Below are 11,129 nucleotides of genomic sequence, written 5' to 3'. Positions count from 1 at the left end.
ACACTGCTATACGTTTTCTCCCAAGTCTAGTGTGAAGAACTTCACTCTTCCCTAGCATCTCAGGAAAGGGCTATAGTCTAGGTGATCTAAGAGAGGGGTAGAAGGAAAATGTGGGGACAGGGACAACCTTTTGTGTTGGACTGCACTGTCACAGGAAAATGGGCCTGGAAAGAGAACCTTCTCATCTCTTACACTGCAATTGCCCTGTTGGGGAGACACCAATGATTTATTTTACAGAGCGAGTCCTTAGTGCTAGTTCCATACAGGACATGGGCAGGCAGAGGGGTCGTTTATCCACTTCAGACAATTGAGTGGGCACATGAGGCCATCAGAGTCACCCCATAAGTGTTTTAAGTCAGCATCCATTTTGCTCTGCAATTTTGTTTATTCCACTGGCAATCACAGACACTAGATTTGGCACTGAGGCTGCCAAGATGAACAAATTGTCGTCCCAGCCATACCTTCAATGGGCTTGCACTCAGCTTCAGAAAGCAAACAAATGAATGAATGGGAAAAAAAACAACCAATGTCCACATGTGTGATCACATTCATTCAGTGGGACTATGGAAGAGTAAGATTTGAGGACTCTGTACATGAAGCATATAACTCAAGAAAAAAATGTTTATCCTCAATTCATTCTGTAAAAGAACCATGCTTTTTGTGCCAAAGGAACCATTCGTAGAGATAAAGATCTTACACTTATGAGATCTTACAAGATCTTATTTCGAGTATGCAGTAAAAGTAACAGAACCATTGGATCAATGCTATCCTGACTTTGCTGCTCAAATTATTGCTGAAAGGGGATTATTAAAGTCATCTGGAAGCAACTACTGTATATCCCTTAATGAAGTTATGCTACAGTATGACCCTTCCTGACCACCCTAATCAAAATACCACATCTTTCCCCACTCCTCCCTCCCATGTGGAATGCCCTACCTGCATTTATTTTTCTTCAAAACACTTATAGCCATCTGACATATTATGTGTCTTATTTGTTTATTTGTCCTTTCAGTCTCCTTGGTGCTGTAAACATGAGCTCCACAATCAGAGATTTTTGTGCTTGTCTTCTGATACACTCCTGAATGTCTATGATTACGCCTTTCATAAAAAATACTCTCAAACAATATTTGCTAAATTAATAAATGAGTAGATTGATGGATGAGGAAATGAATAAAATAGAAATTGTCCAAAGTTTGTGTTTGACTTTGGGTATATTTGGGTATAACTACCACTAAGCTACATTTCTAGATCTTTTAAATTCTATTTATTTAGTTTGTTTTTTTTGACTTTTTAGACAGAGTCCCACTATGTACTCCAGGCTGGCCTTGAACTCATTATGTAGCACAGGTTGGCCTCAAACTTGTAGCAATCTTCTTGGCCCAACCTCCTGAGAGGTGGAATTATGGGCGTGCACAACCATAACAGGACTATAAATTTTTAAGAGGGTTTTCTTTGTTTGTTTGTTTGTTAGATGACTAATGCAAGTAATCTTTAAGTAAATATCACTAGAATGTCAGTTTGTGCCCACTATTCTAGACTTAGTAGGATCTGTCTACAGTCTTAGTAAGAACCTAACAATCTTCTGAAAATGTGGGCCAACATTTCCCTAATTTCTCTAATGTAATTTCTGTCGACATGCTTAAGTTAAGACTGAACAACTAACAAGCCTGATTAATTTTTTAAGTAGGCAGATTTTTTTTTTATTCTGTTATGCTCTGAACAGTAAATGTATTCCTTAAAACAACTAGCCTAGATAAACTAAACTGCCTTTTCAGGTCGAAACCAAAATCATTCCTCTGAGTTGTTTGGGAAGGCGCTGACCTCCCCCAGGAGTTAGACACAACCCGTACCAAAGGCCTGTCACTATATTTGGAGTTGTATTTGTGATCAGCAGAGCTGCGATGGAGTTAGGCACCAGGTGGACCTGGCTATCCAGTTACCATTTGTTTCTGCAATCAGCCGACAGACGCCTCCGGGTCTCTGTTTAGCATTCTGTAGGCTGCACATCTCCTGAGATCACATTTCGTTACTGAAGCTACAACTGCCTTTTTAAAGATAAAGCTTCGGTGTTGTAAAAGTAACATATCTCTATCATTGAAAATAGGACAGTTAGGAAAACCAAAGGAAAAATGTTGTCACCCATAACCTCATCATCCAAAATGATTCTTGCTAACACCGTGGCACATTTATTTTCATTTTTTTTCTAGGAATATTTGTGTTTTAGGGATGTTTCTTTTATTATCTACAATAGCTTTATTTTTTAAATATTTACCTGTTGTTTTTACATAAGTAGATTTCCGGGTATGAAAGGATTTTCAGGGCAGTTTTCATCATTGGGAAAAGTGCACTAAGGCAAATGTCTACAGAGTTAATGTGTTCAACTTGAATTACAAGTACTTTGGAAAACCTGAGAAAAGAACAGAAAAAAAACCATGAAATAATGGAAACCCAAAAGAATCTACATTGTGTTACAGTATTCTCAAAGGTATTCCTCGAGGTCTGTGCAGTGTTTAAGACTTTGTTTAAACTTTATCCATAAAACTAATTTAAAAAGGAATATATTGAGAATAGTTGTTTGGTGACATATTTAAATTAATTAGTTGTTTTCAACCTCAGCCTTTTAAATGCCCACAAATATAGCAAAACCAAGTTTTATGCATACAGTATAAAATACTATTTTAGCCCAAATACACTTATCTCAGTGAATTACTCATTGAGAATTTCCAAACACTGACTTTGGAATGTTAGTAAATCCTTAAAGTGGTTTGTTGTAGGAATCATCAAAATTTGACCCGAAATTACTCCTGCCTGCCTCACCATGGCAGTCAATGTTATTTTAATTCAGGTTGTTTAGTCTCCTGATGGCTTAGGACTTGCTGTAGTGTTGATAGTTTGAATTATTTCTAAGACAGAAGTTCTCATTTTAAAGGAGCAATAGGATGTTTTGGAGGGATGTTTTAGGGTCTGATTTCAAAGGCCACAATATGTTCATGTAGTAAGAAGACTTTCTTTAACATGGCTTTTAAAGACGGCATTGTCAAAAATTCTGAGGTTATCTAGGATAATCATAATCTTATTCCAAATTTTAGAAATAATAAAAAGGAACCAATTCCACGCGAGTGTTCATTAACAGAGATAAATTAGCACCCAAGGTTCTTATCTCACAACCTTTAATTTAAAAAAAAAAAATGGGTTTAACCCTAGATAGCCACATGCAGCAAGTTTTTCCTGAATCTGAGTAAAATGCTATTAATGCTTATTTTACCAGATGGGTTAAAGAGCTAGGAAAGTAAGAGAAAGGGTGTCCACCCTGAGCTGGGAAACTCAAGGCGCGCGGGAAGTTATCTGCCTTTGCCTGCACTACTTACTTCCTTCAGATTTTTTGAGGGGAAGGGGTTGTTTGCTTTTTCTGGTACTGGGGGTCGAACTCAGGACCTTGCGCTTGTGAGACAGGCATGGTGTCACTGAGCTAAATCCCCAGCCTTCCTTCAGAAATGTAAAACCTTTTAGGGTGCAGACTTAAACTGAAGTGCAGGATCAACTTGTAGAAATGAAAGAGAAATGGTCAGTTAAAGAAGGGAAAGGGGAATGGAAGAACAAAATAATACAGCACTAAAACATTTCCTAGAGGGCAAATGGCCTCATCAGCAAAGGATTCCCATTCCTGAAGGGTCTCCAGCCAGTTAGGCAATGACTGTCAGCAAGATTGCAGACTAAATCCCCAGATGGTGTCTAGGAACCAGTCCAAAATGACAGTGAAGGTTTCTTCTCCAAGCTTTAGGTTTGTAAGATTTATTAGGCAAAATACTGTATCTAATGAGTATTCAAGTCGCTTTGAAATGGTGTTTGCCATAGTAGAAATTCCGAAGACTATACTGTCTATTGCATTAGCTCTTGTTCCATAATAAACAAGCAAACCCTTGAAGGCTCTTCTCATCTCAGTCAATATTATTTTTCTCCATAAGAGAAAGATGTCTTAACATTCACATGGTCTTTGTACAGAGACAAAGAAGTGTTTCTAAATGCTTAAATCCCTTGTGAAAACAAGTTGGGATTATCACAGACCTTTAAGTCTTGAGTTCAGTAGGAGAAATGATAATACAACTCAAAGATAATCTACTTGACAATTCTTACTGAGAATGTACTGTGTAGCAGACACTAAGCAAGGTACAAGCGTGCCTGCCTGCTAGAGGGTGTTGGGGCAGAAGAAGGGAAGGACACAGGTGAGTGACCAAGACAGACACAATTCTTGCTTTTATACTGCAGTAAAGAATTAGAGAAAAATATATTAAAATATCATCTAAAACATCAAGGTACAACCTTTTTGGCACCAAGGATAGGTTTCATGGAAGACAATGTTTCCACATACCAAGGGAAGGGACCTAGATTCTTATCCTTATTAGCATATGTTTGCACTACATAATAATTGCATATCCCAGCACCAGCCTCACTGCCTCAGCTCCACCTCAGCTCCATCACCAGGCATCATTCTCACAGGGAGCACGCAACCTAGACCCCCTTGAATGCACAGTTTACACTAGGATCCGTGTTCCTACGAGAATGTAATGCTGCAGCTGATCTGACAAGAGGTGAACCTCAGGTGATAATGTCCCCCCATGGGAAGCAGGTCTCAATGCAGATTAAGCTTTGCTAGTTCACTGCCACTCACTTCCATTTGGGCAATGGGTTTGTAACAGACCACAGATCTATATAGTATCGGTGGAAAGAGGCACTCATTTAGTCTAGGAGCCAGAGAAATTTTAGTTAGACCAAACACAGGTGAGCAAGGCAATGAAGAGAAACTGAGAGACATTCAATATCATTGCATGTCGGATGTGGCAAGAAACAAGACTAAAGAGTTAGTACTGTGGCCGTAGCTAATGAACAGAAGCTTAAGCTATGAAGGAGACAGGTCTTTGGCAATGGGAAACCACTGTTTTAGAGGTAAGCAGGAAAAAGGCACAATCACTTCTGCATTCAGCTACAGCACAGAGACCATAGCAAAAAGTGTAGACTGAAGTCAGGGAACGAGTTAATAGTTAATTATAACAATCTAAGCAAAAGCAAATGGTTGTCTAAGCCAGCACATGGCAATGGAGATGGAGAGAAGTGAGGCTCACAGATATATTTTGAGATAGATCCAACAAAATTTGCTGATGCATTGGCTGTGGGGAGTGAGAAGAATTGAAGAGAATTCCGAGGTTTTTAGCTAGACAATTGGTCAATTATGGTGCCATTTCCCTGAGACTGAGACATTGAGGGAACAGGAGGAGGAACAAGTTCATGGGAGACAAAAGATGAGTTCCCTTTTGCTCGTGTTGAGTTAAATTCGTCTGAGACATCCGAAGGAAATTTTGAGTAAGCCTCCAAATACCTGTTAGAGACTTCTGAGCTGAGACCTGATAATGCTGAAATGACAGGAGTTAGCAGAAAGTACCAGGTACAGGACAGTGAGATGTTCATCTATGTACTAAGATTCCTAGGAGGACAGGAGTGACAAACTCATTCACCTGTGGAGGTATTGGCCTTGGAGAAAGTAGGGGCCACCTCTCTTAGTGAGAAAATGGAAATGAACAGACCAGATTTGTCATGTTGGTGGCCAGAAGTCAGAAGTTGTCTGGTGACTTCTATTTCTTTTGAAAAGAAAACAATGTCATCTGCTGGAATGAGTGACGGGTACAGGTCAGGTGTGAGTTTTAACAAGAGGAGAAAAAGTGCAAGGGACATGGTGAAGGACAGAAGGAAGGAGCTGTTGAGTATTGGGATTGCTTCCATCAAGCGTAGGAGGACTGATGTTTCTTTTGTTCTGGAGTTTATTTTGAGACAAACTCAGTGCTTTTTGCCCCTTGGGCTACTGTATCACTCATTTGTCTTACATTTCTAAATTATTTGGGGTAAGTTTTCTAGGAACAATGTAGAGGGCAAGTCTCTTCTGCATGGAAGTTGTTATGGTTAAAGGCATTTAAGTCTGAGCCTCAGAATCAAGCAGGGCTGGCCTTTGATAGTCAGTGTCTTCAGTGTGGCATAGGTCCCAGCCAACATTTCACCCGCCTTGCCTGCTATGGTGAAGAGGAGGCCAAGATATAATTGGAAATGAAGTAATATAGAAATTATTTCTCCCCACCCTGGACTAGATCCAGGTTATTTCATCCTAGCAAAGACAACCTTAGCTACAGTCCCCATGATCTTTACTTTTGCAGCTAGGCTTTCTGTATCTCTACCATTCACACTCCCCAAAGCCCTCATTACCTGTTGCCTCTAAAAGATGATTTAAAAAAAAATCCAAGACATCATTATTGTTTTTTCCTAGTTCCCTCATTATTTTAGCTTTCCCTTTCATTTCTTTCAACAGCTCTTTGAATTTTTCTGCCTATTCCAGTCCCTCTGCTCAGCTGCTCTTCCTAGTGTGCTGCAGTCTCCAGAGTTTCAGTCTCATCATTGTCAAAGTTGCTTCCATCGCAAATCTGACTGTAGAAAGTGGGCTAGGGCTTACAGTAGGGTTAGGTCATTGTAAGTGCACAGAACTACGGAGATGGGGAATAAAATGCCCACGTGTATGGGTAGGAGAGCAGCATCTTCCCTGGTTATTTAACAATGACAGTAGGGAGGAATAAAACTTTAGTTTTCAATTCTAACAATACTTGTTTCCATTCTTGCCCCTGATGGGGTTATTTAATGATATAATGAGATTTTTCTGGATCTAAAAATTTTGGAGTTTATGCTTTTGTTTTTCCCCTCATAAATAACTTCCATTAAATTAATGGGGCCCTAAGAAGCAATATTGTCCTGACCTTGAGAAAATGAAGTAATAATAGCATGTAAAAATACCACTGGCCGCCGATAATGTAATGGAAAAGACACAAAGTTGGAGGAATTGCACATATTATATTTAATTCTACAACAATCCAAATGCTAAGTACTATTGTGTTCATTTTGTAGTTAAGAAAATTGAGACATGGATTTTACTTCTTCAGTTACATGTTGGATACCACGCTACTAGTTAAGGTGCAAAACCAAGTCTGACTCTAAAATTTTTTTTTTTCCCCACTACTCACAAAAATATTAGCTGTTGTTCAAGGCTTGCCCATTAGATCAATTCCTAGGCATTGTCCGGAACGTATCTTGTAAGCATTCTATTACTGGCCCTATTGTTTGAAAATGAATAACTTTCATTATTATTGCAAGTTTGGCCATTCAGTGCATCACTGGTACCAAGGAGAGAAAAGGAGTTTGCATTACTTTTTTGGTAACAATTGAGTTGCAAGGGTTAGCTGTATTTTATTTATCTTTTCTTGGTTATTTGTATTTAATATTAACCAAATTAACAAATTTATAACTACCTGAAATAAACTGAATGAGAAGTGAGAGGCTTAAAGAAACCCTAGTAATAAGTAGCATGAAATTCTCAAATACAATCCAGAGGGAAATTTCCTAGCACTGGCCTGGAGCTGAACAGGAAGACAGCAGCACATACCCATCCTAGACACTTGCAGGCAGATGATTTCCAGAAGGAAACATTCAACATTGAAGGGTTATGACTTATCAAGACAAACAAGGCCAGCTCTCCAATTGCAAATAATATCCCCAAATAAAGCTAAGAACCAAAAATTTTTATCTCAAAAGTTAAACTTTTAAACTTTGGGGAAATAGCTTTTTATAATAACCCTTATTTTCTTCTCCTAAAAATTGCAATATTACATTCAGAAGAACCTTGTCTGTGCCTTTAATCTTGTAAGGACCTGGTCTCAAATCCCTTAAAATAAAGTCAAATTTCCTTACTCCTTTGTTTTATTTACTTCAGAGTGAATATGATGATGATGATGATGATTTATATAAAAACATTTTATTCTTATTTAGAAACCCATATTTTTATAGTAGTATTCTTATGGGATAGTAAAGTCTCAGTTTGATATTACTTCTGAATTGGGAATTTGGAGCTAAATTTTTTATTGGAACCAATTAAAAGTAAAACATAAAAACCAAAAAAAGGGCTTTAAAGATCATTTCTGTGGTTTTAGTTAAATTTACACAGTTTGAAGTCCATAATTAGGAAGCTCCATTTAATGACTGATATTCTCTCAGATTTTTCTCCTATAGTAAATGTTTCTTCCTTTCTCCAAAACAAATCTAAAGAGGCAGTGATATCTCTGTCATCCTCCCATCTAAGACACGAGCTAATTTCCTTACTCCTGAAAAAAGAAACCAAAAACTGTAGTGCATACCTATGAAAAACAAAGCGGGTAGAACATTCTCTAGTACATTAGGCCCCATTAAATTCTGTAGGCTCACTGTCCTTTAACATGAGGAAATTAACGTTAAACTGACTTCCTTATTAGAACAAAAAAATTCATTTGAGATAGGTTTTAAGAGAATAAATCATGGAGGGAGGGGGAGAGAGAGAGAGAGGATGCTAAAGTTGTGAAATTTTCCCAACAAAATTTGTAAAGTACTTATTTGGAATTTAGAATATATTTCCCCATTAGATCAATAGTGTAAGTGGATTAACAGCATATGAGAGACAAAGAGACCAGTAGAGATTTGTCACTTGCTGCAAAATTGTGAAAATTCTCAGGAATTTCAGAGGCTGTAGCATTGGTTGGTTAGCATTCAAAACTAGCATTCAGAAATTACACAGTTCCTAGAGGGTGGAATCAGAAAGGGATTTCTGATCCAGAGATCAGAGAAGGAGAAAGAGGGGGAGGCAGATAGATTGTCATGAAGCAACCGCTGAAGAATTAGAGAACAGGAGAGGGAAAGAATTTTGTTGTAGGTTATTAAAGAAGAGTTGATTTACTGCAGTTGACTGAAGTGTGGTGATTAAGAAAAAGGAAGCTGTCTGTACATCTCACTGGCCTGCTGAAAGGGCTCACTTATCAGATTGACGCTCATCTCCTATTTATCTCTCCTCTCTGCTGGAGCCGAATCAAGCTTTCCAGTTATCAGATTGATCACAGACTGTGCCCTAGTCAAATTTTTCAACAGTTCCTTATTATCTTACATAAACCTCAAGTCTTTTCTGTGGCAAACAAAGCCTTTCATCAACGGGCCCTTTCTCCCTCTGCACCCACCCCTCACCTTCTTACTCCACCACATGCTTTACTGTGGTCAGAAGAAACTTTGTTCAGAGCCCCATTTTTCCCCACATTTCTTTTTTTAGACTGTCCTGAATCTCCCAATACATCTGCTCAGCAATTATGTGCTCATCTTTCAAATATCTTCCTTCTGCCTCTCTCAGACTTTTGCGCTCAGTATACTGCCTTCCTTTATGCGTTGCATGACTTAACGGTACCAAATGGTTCTGCCTCCCTGGTAGTTTAAGAATGAACCACGTGTTTTTTGAGCCCCCTATCAAAGGTGTGTCTGATATCTTGATACGGTTATCAGGAGGGATAAGTATAAATATCAGGCACAGATTGTGACCTCAGAAGACTTAGGATGTAGAGGGGAGAGCACACCTGCACAGGAGTTATGATCCAGGCCATTGTGAAAGGCTCAGGAAAGAGGTTGAAAACAAGTTCCGACTCAGAATCGAGCTGGCCGTGAAGCATGAGTGGAGTTCTGCTGAACAGAGACAAGAAGGCAAGTACTGTGTAGAGGGAAAGCAACACTGAAAAAGGCAGAGCATCGAAGAGCAGAACTGCTCACAGCATGGCAGGGTCTGAAAGCCAGGACTGAAGTAGGTCTTTGTTCATTCTCCCATGCAAAAACATTGTGAGAAACAGAGAGGTTCTACACTGCTTGAGCATCAGAACAAACTTCAGTGAAAGTCCACGTGACAAAACCCATGGGTCTCTTCCTGTAGGTCAGTGTAGGGTTTATACATTTTCCTCATTGTTTAAAGAGTTTTCTTCTGAGTATAGCATAATGGATAAGAGCGTGGCCTTGAACAGGACTGAATTCAACTCTTTCTGGCTGTGTGGCCTTGGGCAAGTTATTTAATCTGCGGTGACTCTTTGACTTTATCTGAATAATAGATTAGCAATAGTGACTGGGGTGGGGTTATGAGAATTAAGTGAATCACAAGGAGATAAAGTGCTATCAACTTGCACATAGTATATTCTAAATGAATGTTAGCTACTATTATTATTTTTCTAGCAAATCACCAAAAATGACTTCTACCCAAGGGAAAAACTATTTCTGGTTTGTTTCAAATTCATAAGCCACACATATTTAATCTACACATAACCATTTTACAAAGGAAGGGAGAGAAGGAAGGAGGTGAAAAAAGAAAGCATAAGGCTGAAAGTTTGAGTCCTAAACTACGAACTTATTTAAACTCTCTTTTTACTGCACCTTGGTCCTACACTTTCTTAAATAAAAATTCTATAATCAGCCTCTTACCTTATAGTTTTCAGTACTTTAGTAGATTAAAATTCATTGTCTCTAGACATTCAACCCAACCCTTTCAGTTATGTTTTTATTGATGAGTTACAATCTCATTTTTAAAGTAGATTAGATAAATAGACATAGGAAAACAAAAACAAATATCTGACTCAAAAAGTTTAAAGGTTAGAGTTTAGTAGAAATAAATGCACATTGGGATATTAAAATCCATAAAACCATTCTTGGGAGTGAATATTACACAAAGAGAGAGTTCCATTTAAATTTTGCTAATGGATCTGCTAGTCACAATAAGGATGTTGATGAGTTAAATAGTAAGTGAAACCAAGCTGGGGACTAAAATTAGAACAACAACCTTGCCAGCTTCTGTGGTAACTTGTGGGGATTTTACAAGTCTGAAAGTTCCCACAATTTTAGATCCTTGACCATCTTTATTATACCACAATATCTCATTCCCAGTGGCTTCTTTCAATATTTGCTTCACAGTCTAGGAAAGAGAGTATGTATTTATTTAACCACTTCAGCATCCTTTAAGTATGAATTGTATGAAACTGAAAGCATTCACCAAGTATTTAGGTAAAAAGATACTTCCTTTGTAGCACAAACTATTTATATTTGTATTATTAAAGGATAGTAATACAAATGAAAATGTTTAAATCATTCATTAATTTGTTACTACAGATTTTTGTTGGAAAAAAGCTACTATTACAAAAATCAATCATCAGGAAAAACAACTGAAGTACCTAAAGTTGCATCTACTCATAAAAAGTCAAGAATCTCTCAAACCC

The 11,129-nt window shown here is 38.1% G+C and overlaps 1 protein-coding gene across 10 annotated transcripts in view; it reads right to left on the bottom strand.

Annotated features, from left to right (window-relative positions):
* Rasgrp3 (RAS guanyl releasing protein 3) overlaps positions 1-11,129 on the bottom strand; it is a 116,708-nt gene that overhangs the window by 55,358 nt on the left and 50,221 nt on the right. For 7 of the 10 annotated variants that reach the window (XR_784455.2, XM_010645140.3, XM_010645136.3 and 4 more), the window contains one exon: positions 2,273-2,407. The exons of 2 other annotated variants lie outside the window; for them this stretch is intronic. The gene's annotated coding sequence lies outside the window, so the exon portion shown is untranslated. Of the gene's footprint in view, positions 1-2,272; positions 2,408-7,055; positions 7,076-11,129 lie in introns of those variants that run through there. One more of the 10 variants, XM_033763513.1, reaches the window with a different exon arrangement.

Source organism: Fukomys damarensis, unplaced genomic scaffold (genome assembly GCF_012274545.1).
Source record: "Fukomys damarensis isolate Sample0158 unplaced genomic scaffold, DMR_v1.0_HiC HiC_scaffold_2, whole genome shotgun sequence".
NCBI classification, from domain to species: Eukaryota; Metazoa; Chordata; class Mammalia; order Rodentia; family Bathyergidae; genus Fukomys; species Fukomys damarensis.
This window is presented reverse-complemented; position numbering and strand designations above follow the sequence as displayed.